The following is a 14,201-nucleotide window of genomic DNA, read 5'->3' on the forward strand; positions in this document are numbered from 1 at the left end:
TTGGCGGAGGATTTAAATGTCTTTTATGCCCGCTTCGACAAGGAGAACACCGACCTTGCCCTCCCCCCCACAGCCCCACCCCCAGTCCTGACCACACACGAGGTGAGGTGCGCTCTCCGCCGCATCAACATCAGGAAAGCACCCGGCCCGGTACACCGTCCGGCCCGGGTGCTCAAAGACTGCGCTGCGGAACTCACAGACGTCCTCACCTCCATCTACAACATCTCGCTGTCCACCTCATGGGTACCAGCCTGCTTCAAAGCCGCCACAATAGTCCCCCTTCCCAAACAGTCCCATGTCACAGGCCTTAACGACTACAGGCCTGTGGCACTCACTCCCATCCCCGCCAAGTGCATGGAGAGACTGGTCATAAAGCACATCAAAGCCGCAACTCCACCATCACACGACTCACACCAGTTTGCCTACAGGGAAAACCGCTCCACAGAGGACGCCATCGCCTTCGTGCTCCACACACTGCTGGAGCATCTGGAGCACCAAAACACCTATGCTCGCCTCCTCTTTGTGGACTACAGTTCAGCATTCAACACCATTCGGCCCTACAAACTCCGCCACAAACTTCACCAACTGGGACTCAACACCACCCTGTGCAACTGGACTGTGGACTTCCTCACCAATCGTACACAGAGGGTCAGAGTGGGCAACAACATCTCCTCCACTCTTTCCATAAACACCGGCGCGCCCCAGGGGTGTATTTTAAGCCCTCTGCTCTACACCCTGTTCACACATGACTGCTCTGCCTCTTCTCCCTCCAACCTGATCGTCAAATTCGCTGACGATACCACCGTCCTGGGCCTCATCACCAACAATGATGAGAGGGACTACAGGGCAGAGGTGCAACATCTGGCATCATGGTGTGACAGCAACAACCTTGCTCTTAACACCAAAAAGACCAAGGAAATGATTGTGGACTTTAGGAAAAAACAGCCTAAAAAGCACGAACCCCTCTCCATCAGTTCAGAGGTGGTGGAGAGGGTCAGTACTTTTAAATTCCTAGGGGTGACCTCGGCGGAGGACCTGTCTTGGGGCACTCACATCGCCTCTGCTGTTGGGAAGGCCCAGCAGCGCCTTTTCTACCTGAGGAAGCTGAGGAGCTACCACATCCCCAGGCCACTGCTGGTGAACTTTTACAACTGTGCCATCAGCAGTGTTCTGACTTATGGGCTCCTAGTGTGGTTCTCTAGCTCCTCCAAAGCAGACCAGCAGGCACTCCAGCGTGTGGTGAAAACAGCAGGGAAAATCACTGGAATGCCTCTCCCAGAGATTAGTTCCATCTACACCACACGCTGTCTACGGAGAGTGCAGAACATCATGCGTGACAGCCACCATCCTGCCCATCACTTGTTCCAACTTCTACCACCAGGTAAAAGGTACAGGTCCCTTCAGAGCCGGACCAAAAGACTGGCCAACAGCCTATACCACCAGGCCATAAGACTCTTGAATTCACAGGACTTGAGGAACAGACTACCTAAATTCTGAATTCTAAATGTTTTGCCTTATTCATTAGGGCCCCTTATTATAGTCTGGTTGGGAGCTGTGTATTTATTCTGTGTGTGTGTGTGTGTGTGTGTGTGTGTGTGTGTGTGTTTGTTTGTTGGGGCGGCAAGCATTATGGCACTTAATAATCTTTGCTGCACTTTAAGTGGGATGGAGGGGGGGGGGCTGGGGGGTTCAAGCACTGGTGTCACTTTTACCTCTTGTGCACTTTACTTGGAACTTGCTGCTACTAAGTATTGTACCCCAAACATAATTTCGTTGCCTTTTTTTGACAATGACAATACATTTTTGAAACTTGAAACTTGAAACTTGATTGTGTTGGAAAAACAGGGATGAAAGAACAACCAAGAACCATTCAAAAAATCCAACACTTTCTTCCTGAGACCATCGAGAACAAAGAAGTGATTATTGGGGCTGTCACTAGGAGAAGGTTTGTTAAGGAGAGCCTGCCTAACTTCCTGCTCAATGTCAATCACAGTAGTGGAACATCTTACAGACTCTAGCAACACAAACTCCTCAGTACCACTTGGACTCTGCTCGTCCACCTCAAACACCCTGGACAGAGCATCAGTTTTAAGATTTTTGGTCCCGGGCCTGCAAGACAGAGAAAAGTTAAAGTGGCCAAAAAAAAAGCACCCACCTTGCCTATCTAGAATTTAATCTCTGAGTAGACTTAAGATACTCCAAGTTTTTGTGGTCCGTCCATATCGGAAAATGAATCTTGGAGTCCTCCAACCAGTGTCAGCATTCCTATAGAGCTAGCTTGACTGCCAGCAACTCTCTGTCCCTGACATCATAGTTCCGTTCAGCAGCTGAAAGGTTCTTTTAAAGAAAAAAAGAACAGGGATTAATCTTCCTATCCTTAGCCTCCTGGCTGAGAACCGCCCCAACCCCTGTATTAGAAGCATCCCTCTCCACAATGAATTCACTCTCAGGATCGGGAGACAGCAGAACAGGCGCAGAAGTGAACAAAGAATTAAGCCTTTGGGAAAGCCTGATCAACCTGATCAGGCCAACAGAAGTTAACTTTGGAGGCGGAGAGAGCATGAAGGGGCAGAGCCCCTGTAGTTCCTGATAAACGTACAGTAAATGATGGCTAACCCAGGAACCTCTGTAGTTGCTTCTTATCCCCGGGAAGCTGCCAGTCGCTAACTGTGCTCACTTTCATAGGGTCCATGGGGATCTGATCAAGGGAGACCACAAAACCCAGAAAAGACATTGTGTTAACATGGAACTCACATTTCTCTGCTTTGACAAAAGCAGAGATAGTAGAACAGATCTGATGTGTAACCTATGTCCCTCTCCTCTGCAGCAGAGCCAGAGCTTGAGTGTGAAGTGATGATCTCTTTCCTCCTTGGAAAGACACGTGCGTCTCAGCTGCATCGGTTCAGTACCAAAACAGAGTAGGTTCCGACGTGGTCATGTAAGCCATCTAATCTGAAGAGGAGGTAAAGAGATGATCAGCAGGTCCAGGCTCTCTGCGTCACTCATGAAGGTTACGGTCGAACCAGGTCAGCAACTCCTCCAGTTCTTTCAGAGACAGAGGATAACCCCGGTGGAGAGCTCATCCTTGATCTTCTCGATTAGTCCAGAAAAGAACACATCCATTAGGGCTTGCTCATTCCAGGCACTCTTGGTAGCTAGGATGTGTAAGTCGATTATGTAAATGATATGGACTGGCTCCCCTTTCTGAGAGCCAGGACACCTTGTAAGGGTTCTCTGGCCGGAAGAATAGGGCTGAAAACTCTGCTGAATACCTGGGAGAAGCTCTCAAACGAGCTACACAGGGAGGAATTGTTCTGCCCCTTCAGCTAATAATGAGATCACATAGGCCACCTTGGCACTATCAGACAGAAGTGCCGAAGGCTGAAGTTAAAAGTGGATCTTGCACTGGGTCAAAAAGACTTGACATTGTTCCAGATCACCCCTAAATAACTACGGGGCTGCAGCTCTTGGCCAACCACTCTGGCCTTAGAAAGCATTAGTGTTTTTTTGGGTTTGGCAGTTTAAGAGGAATCAGGAACAGGTGAAGCTGAACGTGCATGTAAGTGAGAATGTCCTGCGCACCTGACTCTAATTGTTTTATACTGTGTTCAACATCCTCTCTCCACTCTAATCTCTGTCTGCCAATGGATCCATGTTAGGCCAGGCTATTCTGTCAGCAGGCTCAGAATGTAGGACTCAGAGGCAAGACAGACAGTGATATATTTAAAAGGTGTTTATGCAGTGTAGCGTGCGGCTGCTCGTCTACTGAGGTGGACTCTCTGGACACTCTGCAGGAAACTCAAACGAAGAATGACTATGAGCATGAAAGCCACCAACCTGGCAAAATTCAGTCTGTGTCCAGAAGAGAGACTGTTGTCCAAAGGAGCAGAACTCCGTTGTTTGTTACAGAGCTGGGGACAGATATTCAGGATGGAAGAGAAGCAGAGTGTTGCGGTAGCCAGTTCACACAGAGGGAACAGAGAAATAATCTAAACTTTGGTCAGAGGACAGGTCAGAGGTTTACAACAGGCGGAATTCAGGTAACAGCCTCGAAATACAGGACAGGCAAACAGAGCAAACAGGGGTGGCCAAATCTCAGAACTCCCCGGGAAGAAACCAGTCAGAAACAGTCGGAAGATGATACAAACAGGAACACCAGAATTAAACTCACTAGGAGCTTGAATAATCTGCCATAAAAGGCTGGGAACCAGAGGTATAAATAGCAGCAGGAACAGGTGGATATAATAAGAGATACGGAGTGAAAGGCAGAGCAAAGCAGATAAGAGAAAAAGGAGCAAAATGCAGCCTATGGTGCCAAGATCATGACAAATGGACATAACAAGGGGTATTCAGATGTGGTCTTGCGGGGGAAGGACGAGAGACAATTTTCCAGAAGACATATAGGACACTGATTCTGTAGAGTGAGTCGCAGTTCTTTTTATAATTTTGAAAGCCAAATGAATCTGCTTGGTTCACCAGCTTCTCCCAGACAAGAGATTAGGTGAGATGTGGTTCTGGAACACAGACAGAAGCAGCAGGAAATCAGAGCAAGAAAATCGTCTGACAGAGCACCAGAACTAAGACAAGGCAGTCAGGTGTGCCTCCCTCACAGCGGGAGATCAACAAGGACAGTGGTAGATCAAAGAAGTTCATAGGGCAGATGGAGCACAAGAGTAAGCTCAGTAAGCTAATTAAAAAGCTTGTTAAGTTTGCGGAGGAAGGCTTTGTGTAAATATTGGCTTCTTCTTATGAAAGTAAAAGAGAGGTTTAAATAAATAACAGAAAATGTTTTCAACTACTTGCCAACAAAATCATATTGCTTGAAAAGCACTCATCTTCCACATTAACTTCAGGAATAAACTCATGACTGCAAAAAACAGTGAAGAATAAAGAATGCATTAATTAAATAACTAATGAATATATTAAATGTTAACCATAACAAAGACAAGCTTCTAATTTATTTTTTATGACTTACCATATTAATATGATACAGTTTAGTAAGTTAGCAATGTTTTATCCAAAGCTAACTAACCTGATTAACTCGTTACCATGTAACATCTGACTTCAGCAGCTGAATGTGTGGTTTGTCATAAAATAATGATCAAGTATTTATCTTCTCATGGATCCATTTTGATTTTTTGCCATTTAGATTATAGTAAAACCAGTATTGTACTGATTATATATAAAGAGAAACTAAAACGAGCCAAAATCATGAATTATCAAAAAAACAAATATGTTTGATGACACATTTTAATAACACCAACCACACCCATTTGCGTGTGTGGACTCGGTGGAATACTGACGCCATAATGACTTCCAAAAGAAAAAAAGTGCCTCACCTGGCTAATAGATCTAAAAAAGCACAACAAACAATTTGAATTGAGCTCAAGGAGATAAAAGAAACAAAGGCTAATGGGGAAATGATTCAAAACTGCAGCTGGAGACACACAAACCCATATGTAAATATGTTTACAGAAGCTGAAAGAGTCAAGAAAAAAAAAAAAAAAACATTTGAACTTTTTCCATTTACTCCAATCTTTAAAGCTTGTGTTTAATGATATGTTCCCATGCAATATGATATCATTAATCATATCATTAACTAGTATTATTTGGCGAAAAAATCATCAGGATCTGTGTTTGCCAAGAAACCTCAAATAGCTTGGTGTAGGCAAACCTAAAGGTGAGATTTGCCTTTAAGCACCCACTGTACAGCATGTTTTCCATAAAATATCCAGAAGCACATGGAATTTGTTTTGTTTTTATAAGAAAAATAAAAAAGCTGTGCACATATCCATGGTTAGGAATGGTGAACTTAAGTAAATTGTCCACAGGGTTTGTGATTGGTGCAGATTGGACAGGCTTCTTCAGAGATCTATGTCTTTATTGTTCTGACAGGAGTGCCTTTATGTAACACTGATCAGCTTGTCTGCTTAAAAACACAATGACTGGTGCTCTGCACGGACCATTAATATCTGAAACTGAGCGTTCAGAAGGCTGAGTGAGGCTGTGCCTTCTATGCAAACTTTAAGGTACAGCTGTGCCTGGCTGGCTGGTGGGTCCTGCTGCCGGTCCCGTGCCCCCAGGCTATGGTGGTGAAACTGGTGGGGCCCACTTCTCTGGGGGGGCTCTCTGGGAACGGGGGTGCCTATTGGAGTCAGCGGGGGAGCTGGCTCCCTGGGAGTGCAGCAAGCACCCCAGTCCTTTGCTCCCCATCCCCGAAATCCTCCCTCTGCCTGCTCCATCACTCTGCCACACATGTAGGTTTTTGGGGAGGGGGTCGTTACTGGAGGGCCACACCTTCTGAAGACGTCCCCCACACCAATTTTATTTTGCATTTTAGACACTTCCATCTACATCATTTTCACAACACACATCTATGTAGGGCATTTTCGGAGCGTGGGGGGCTTATTTTATGGGCCTCACCACGGTCGGCCTCCTCCATCCCCTCTCGCATCTAGACATTGAGGGTTGAGGGTTGTCGAAGTGGGGGGGGGTGCTGGCACCGTCTATCTCCTGGAGGGGGGGTGGAGTGTGCCGGACACCCCCTCTTGGTACTCCCAGTTTTAATTGCATCTGAGAGCAACACGCAACAACACCACATTCGAGCGGGCGCAGTGAGGATCGGGGTCTTCTCACACCCCTGTTCTCCGGCTGCCGCCTGGAGTCTGGGGCCCGGAGGAAGAGCAGGCCACCTGGTCCGTGGTTTTGGCTGGGGCTGGCTGCGGGGCCTAGGTGGCCTGCTGGTGGCGGGGCTGTCACCTCTGCTCTCCCCAAAGAAGGTTGGATGGAGGGGCATGAAGTGCCTGGTTGAAGTTTTTATTTTTTTTTTTTTTTTTCTCTTTCTTTCTTTCCAGGGGGGGGGGGGGGGGGGTGTCTGGTTGGGTGGCCGGCGCGGGATGGGTGGGCCCCGGTCCCGGGGGGGGCTCTTGCTGGGGGTGGTCCGGTCCGTGTGCGGGGTGGGGGGCCGGGCTTGAAGCAGGAAAGAGATGGGTTGGTGTGGCGGTGTCGCCGCTCCCCTCACATCCGGATTTTAGGTTCACTTATGGGGTCATCCGATAGTCCCGGGACCGACCACCGGTGTCACCGGATTTTTGGTCCTGGTATTATTGGATGTGAGTGTTATGTGTGAATGTGTGTCCGCGTTGTTATTTTCTTTATTTATTATTATTATTATTTTATTCAAATTTTTTTTTTTTCTGTGGTACGAGTGGGGGCACTAGGGAGGGAAGGCATGATTGAGATGGTGTGTTTTTTTTTTTTTCCCAGGTTGGGGTCTCAACCGCACCCTCTCCCAAATACATCTCAAGTCTCCGCTAAGTGCGGAGCCCATTCCCCCCGTCCTACTCTCCCTCAGCTGGCTGGCGTCGGGGCTCACCGGTGCACTGGTGGAGCTGGGGGTGGATGCCCGGGGGACTGCTGGCTCATTCCTGGTGGCCTCTCCGCTGGCCCCGGCCGGCCGGGGCTTTGCTGGGGCTCCTGTCTGGGGATCGGGTGCCCTTGGGGCCTCGGATCCCTGGGGCCTGGATCCGCTTCGGGGTGGGGCTGGCTGTTGTTCGGGGATTTTCGGGGTCGGTGCCGGTGCCTTCGCTACGATGCCGGCTCCTGGGCGGTGTTTCTTTCCTATGCCGGTTCTGTGGTATCGGTTCGGGGGGGGGGCTGCACGGCATGGTGGGGTGCGGGTCTTGGGTCCTGTTTTGGGCTCCGGTTTTTCCGCTCGCACTTCTCCTCTTGCCTATTTATTTTAATTGTAATTATTAATTTATTAATTTATTAATTTATTTACCTATTTATTTATTTAATTATGTTTTTTTTTTTGTTTTTTTTCTCTTCCTCGGTGGGGGGGAGCGGTTGCGGGCGGGTCGGTGTCTGGTGTCCGCTGTCGCATTGTGGGGGCTCCTTTTTTTTTTTTTTTTTGGGGGGGTTTGGCATGTCTGTTGTCTCGGGGAGCGGGCAGGCCTGCTGGGTGGGGGTCCTGCTGGTGGCGCGCCGCTGGTGTGTGGGGGTCCGGGCGGCTCCGGCGGAGGTGGTGTTGGGGGGCCGGTCTGGGCGGGCTGGCTGCGCTGGCTGGGTATTCGGGTGGGTTTTCCCTCCTGGAGGCATTGCGGGGCTGCTCTGTTCCCACTGATCGCGACGGGTGGGGCTGCGGGGCGGGTTGGGGCTTGGAGTGGCTATGGCCAGCGCGTGTTGGGGGGCCGGGGCGGCGGAGCTGCTCTGGCCGCGTGTCAGGGCCTGGTGCGGGCGGCGGGGGGGGGCGAAGGACGTGGCTGAGCTGCTTTGGCTTCGTCCGGTGGGGGGGCGGCGTGGTTCGCTCCGCTCTGGCTTTGTGCTGCCCCTCGGGCTGCTGGGGGGGGTGGTTGCGCCGGCTGCGGTCTGCTCTTCTTGCGGTTTTGCGCCGGGCGGCTTTTCTGCTCTTGGGCTGATTCTGTGCGCGGTGTGTTTCGCTGCATCGGTCTTGGTGGGGTGGGGCTGCGCTTTTGGCCGGGGGGGCGTTTTGGGGGGGTCCTGCGGCGCTCGCGGCCGGTTCACGGCGGGTGCGCGTGGGCCCCGGCCGGGGGCGGGGCCGCCTGAGTGTTTTTCCTGGGTGGTGCGGTCGCGGTGGGTGTTGCGGCCGGTCGCCGGGGCTTGGTGCCGTGGGGCGGGGCGTGTTTCGGTGTTCTGTGGGGCTGGGGCGTTTCGGTCGGCTCCGTGGGGGGGCTGGTGTTCGGTGCCCGGCCCTACTTCGGGGTGGCCGGCTGCCGGCGGGGCCCACGGACTCGTCCCCGCGGCTCCCCGGGGCGCCGGCATGGCGGTGGCTGGGGGGCTTCTTCGTGGCTGTCTCTCCTCCTCCCTTGGTGGGGGTCTGATTTCCGGGGCTGGCCCCACCTTGGTGCCTTCGCTTCTGGGGTCCCTTTGGGCGCCTGGGGCTTTGGGTCTCCCGGCGCTGGACTCAGTGCTCTGGGGGTGTGCCTCTCCGGCTCTCCACAACCACTATTGAGCATTTTTTCTATGGTGAAAACTTTACATGCACAAGTTCACCCTCACAAACAACTACAGGTGCTAGGCTTCAGGTACTTAGAGATTCACTTCCAAACAGAAACCTCACATTCATATCTTCAGGTAACACAGAGTACATGTCAGACTTAATAATATTACTTTAGCGATAGTTTCAAGGTGTTTGCTTTATTGTATATCTCGTACCATGTCTTTTGGTTGTGCTGTTCTTTTTTTTTCATCTCATTACAGGTGATGAAGCAGACTGAAAATGTTTTGTCATTGTCTCCTTTCTATCTCCTCTTTCTTTCATCTTTTGTCCTTTTTGTTCTTTTTCTTTTTCCTTCTTCTTCTTCTGTTTTTCTGCTCTACTTACATTGCAGTGTCCATATGAACTGTAAAACTCCCTGCATAATTACAATAAAGCAATTTATATACATGAAACAAGTGGAGCAGTATGGCAATTGCGATACCGCTACACTTGTGAAAGTAAAAATCTGTTGGGCTCCTTTTGGCATCAAGACAATTATTCTTATTGCCACCTTGCCAGACAGGACACTGTAAAAAAAAAAAAAAAAAAAAAAAAAAAAAAAAAAAAAAAAAAGGGACAGCTGTGATTTATAAAGGAAAATGTTTGGTTTTGTTTATAAGGATGGCCAACACCCCTGCTCAGTGCAAGCTTTGTCACCTAGCAACAATAATAGCTGATGCAAAAAGCAGGCAAAGTATAGATGAAGAATTTATCACTATTTTTTTTATCATTTCGTTTTTTGAGGAGCTTCAGCAGCAGTGATAACAGATATAATCTAAGGCTGAGAAAATTCCGTTAAAATAAATGTTTTTGTTTTACGATGGTTTTACGTTTAAATTACCTACAGTTTGCACAGGCCCATACAAGTAAACTGTACTTCCAATTGTCACCACTGTTAGTCACCATTTCCTTTTTCCTCTGAGCTTTCTTTATGTTGGATGTTTTCTCCAGGCCTTAAAAACAGCAATTATCAAACCATTGTTGAAAAAGAGAATCTTGGACAAAGTAATCTTGCAGAACTACAGACCCATCTTAGGCTTCATTTCCAACCACAGCACAGATATACAGATTTACAGAATATCACAAATATTCTGTAAATCTAATGAAGATGCTGGAAACCAGTGGAACTTACATATAAATGTACGTGTTTCCTCCGCAATAGGGCCGCTGTTACACCCACTGCCAAATTCCAGCAAGTCTGGACTGAGGCTACTTAAGGACTAAACGGTCCACTTACTATGCCCACTTGTTTAGAATGGCCCTTATTTGGCGGACCCTTCATGTAATCCACACAGGGAGGGTGAGGGCTGGTGGTGTTTGGGGGCCGGTTTGGAATTGGGCCATATTCCAACATAGCCACTTTCACCCACAAGTTATGCTGCATGAAGGGGGGTGCCTTTGGTTCTTTTACTACCACCACCCGCTGGACTGGAGATGTGGTGCATTTTTTCCCATTTCAGAAAAATTATGTTTTTTTACACAGCCTTCGTGTCATGATTTCTGGCACTAGTGCTGGTCTCATTTAAGATTCAACACACCTATCATTCCCACCCTGTTTCAATTCAGCCTCTATCTTATTCACCTCTTTGCCTGACTATATAAACAACCCGCAGACCAGTATCTAGTGCAAAAAATTACGAACCCTTGGAGAGATTTATCTAGCATTCCTCTGTACCTATCTGCCTGCCTGATTCTGACCTTATTGGTCCTCTTGGCTCTCTGCGTCTACCTGAACCTTAAAGGACCTGTCATAGTGTATATTTTGGCCTCCGACATGTTTCTGTGCCCTGACCTCACGCTCAGATTCTTCCCTTGGTTGTCTGTGGATCTTGAATCACCTTGTTGTAAATCTGGACCGACTCTTGGATTCTGAACTTTGGTTAGTCCTCCTGATCATTCTGCCTGTCCTTGCTTTTGTGGATCTGAGACTGCGCATTTCTCTGGACCAACGATTAACTGTCAAATAAAAATTCCTCTGAATATGCCTGGACGGATTTAGGAATCTTTTGAGGTTCAACAATAACATCACTCGGCAACTATGTTGCAAACTGTGTATTTTGCAGCAAATTGGTTCTAAAATTTCAACCATCTTGACTTAGCCTTGGTCAAGCTTGGGATCTGAGCCCTAAGCCTGGTGCCATGAGGTTGTCCTTCCAGTGTGAACCCCCCAGCAGCTTCACGGAAAGAGAATTAGATCTGTGAGCTGTGGTGTTTAACTGTTCTCAAACTCTGCGGGGACATTAGACAATGAAACATGAAGAGGTGTCAAGTAACGAATTACAAATACTTTGTTGCTCTACTTAAGTACACTTTTTAGGTATCTATACTTTACTCCATTACTTATTCTCTTCCTACTTCTGACTTCTACTCATTACATTTTCACCGAAGTATCTATGACTACACAAGAATTGCTTTTTATAGGACTGAGTAAAACACCTCACAGTGAGCATAAGTATCTAAGGCTACGTTCACACTGCAGGCCTTAATGCTCAATTCCGATTTTTTTGTGAAATCGGATTTTTTTGCGTGTCCGTTGACACTTCCAAGTATATGCGACTTGTATGTGATCTACTGTGTGAACTAAAAGTGTTCAACCGAAGTGTCCCGCATGCGCACTCGAGGACACGATGACGTCACATGTAGCAAGCGTCCTCAGTGTTTGCGGAAGTAAACATGACTCGTAGTACCGCAGCGTATATTGCGTTCTTTAAGTTATTCTCCAACAGGAGCAGGCACATTACGAACAAAATCTTTTTAAGAAGATCAAAAAGAAAGACCCGGTTCCGGTAAGACCCTTCGAGTTTGGTCTGAATCAAGCTATCTTTCCAAATATAAATTAAGTCAGCAACCTCACTTCCTCTCCATTGACTGCTCTCTGTGTTATCTTCTGCCATGGTTGTTAGTTTTTCCCACCTCCGCTTAGTAGGACGCAGATTAGTAACGTTTAGTAACATTTGTCAAGTATCAATGACGTGTAAGATCAGATACATATCGGATTCAGGACCACATATCCAAGTGGCCAGGGTCGCATTTGAAAAAATCCGATCTGTGTCGTTCAGACTGTCATAAAAAGATCAGATACAGGTCACATATGGGCAAAAAAATCCGAATTGGGTCACTTCAGGCTGCAGTGTGAACGTAGCCTAACTTATACTTCAAATCCCATACTATTTTGCTGCAGTTTTTTTTACTATTGTACCTGACAATGTGCCTTCCTCAATGTATAAAAAAAAAAGTCTTTGTCCTTTTTTCAGCTCCCTCTTGGACCCCTCTAGTTATTTAATTTGGTCCTCAAGATCATCAATCTTCTGTCTTATCCATCTTTGCTTGGTGCATCAGTTTGGTCAACTCCGCTGCCCCTATTGGTGACCATGGAAATAAATACATAGGTTAAACATTCTGGCCAGGACATCAGAACTTTAAGTCCATCATTTTTTTCTCTATTTCAGGCAAAATTCTTAGACATTACAGTCTGAGAAAGAACTCTGATGCAAACTGCTTCATTTCTACTTTTTGTATTTTATATCCATATTTTTATCTTAAGTGTATATATTAGTCTATTTTATTGCATGCCTTATACCCACAGTGTTTTAGATATTTTTATAATTTTATTTACCTATTCCATATTATATGTTTCATGTTGCACGATTGTACCATAAAAAATTCCTAGTTTGTGAACTCCTTCACTAACAATGGCAATAATCCTGATTCTGACCTGATTCTGATTCTATACCTGAGTGTAGCATTAAAACTCAGTTGTGCCATAAAAATCATCTGAAACCTTACTATACTCATAACATGTATATACAGACTTGTTCTGATCACTCCTGCAGGTGGCTGACACTATGATCCTAGCACCATGGACAGCGCTATTCTTCACAGCTGCCTGAAAAACCCAGAGTCGCTGCATCGTATGGATGTTTCACAGGCACACCTGCCTAAACCTCATTTTAAAGAACTGGTATAGTTAGTAACATTCTCCCAAGAGCTAACCTGCTCGGGAACATGTTTATATATATATATATATATATATATATATATATATATATATATATATATATATATATATATATATATATATACTGTAACAACTCTCATTTTAGTGTGGGACCAAACCGGAAGAAAGTGCGCATTCAGCGTCTGGTCTGCCGATAATGCAAGCGTAGAAGAAGAAATGTGCTGTTTACCTGTGCAAAGAAAGAAACAACGAAAGAAAAATGTCTGAGGACTTCAGTGTTGAGGAAGAGCATGAGTTCTTTGCCGAGCTGAATGCGCTGGTTTGGTCTGCCGGCTTCCGTAGAATCGTGAGCGCGCATGGGGGCGCTATTAGGAAATCCTATACACTACTGTTTAGGCTCTAAAACGTTCTAAATGACTTCGTATCGAGTAAATTCTGGATGCTACCCACTCAGGACACTTGGATTACATTGGACGAGCAGTATGGAGGAATATTGACAAGTTTTTGTGGACTTTTGTGGACCTTTCTGTCTCGGGCGCCATAGACCTCCATTATTTGAATGTCAGCAGACAGCAAGAAGCCTCCCAGATCTCCAGATGCATTTGAGATATCAAAAAAGTACTCCAGAGTTTTGTTCAGCATGGGGGTGAGTAGAAAATGAAGGCTAATCATGTTTTGGGTGTACTATTCCTTTAATATATGTGAGTGGATTTATATGTGGGAAACTGGTCAGAAGCCATCCTGCTACTGGTCTTGGAAGAGAAAGTATCTTGGAGCAGTGATCCTCTCCATCATGCAAAACAGCTCAATGTTAGGACAAGTCCATCAGGTTACCCTCTGTTACCACTGTCATGATGGGATTTAGGTTCCTAACCCACATGCAAAACACACAAGGAGTCAGATGAAAAGTTTGACTGTTTATTGAGAAAACACAGAGTTAAATAAACTTGAAGCTGGGAAACAGATCCGGGGCTGGTTACACAGGGTTCTCTGGAGAGAGGGATAGTTTGGTTAGCCAGGATGCTAATACTCTTTGTCAGAGAAGTTGTGCAGGTCTGTACATGTAAAGTGATTCAGGCTGAGCGGCAGAGGGAGGGAACCAGGAGGGTCCAGAGGCAGAGAGTCGGCAGAGGGCTAGGCAAATGGTAAATGGCATGTACTTATATAGCGCCTTTATTCAAGTTAGGAGACTTGACCAAAGCGCTTTACACTACATTCATTCACCCATTCACACACACACTC

This window comes from Cyprinodon tularosa, unplaced genomic scaffold (assembly GCF_016077235.1).
Source record: "Cyprinodon tularosa strain WSP-4 unplaced genomic scaffold, ASM1607723v1 ctg70, whole genome shotgun sequence".
In the NCBI taxonomy this organism is placed as follows: Eukaryota; Metazoa; Chordata; class Actinopteri; order Cyprinodontiformes; family Cyprinodontidae; genus Cyprinodon; species Cyprinodon tularosa.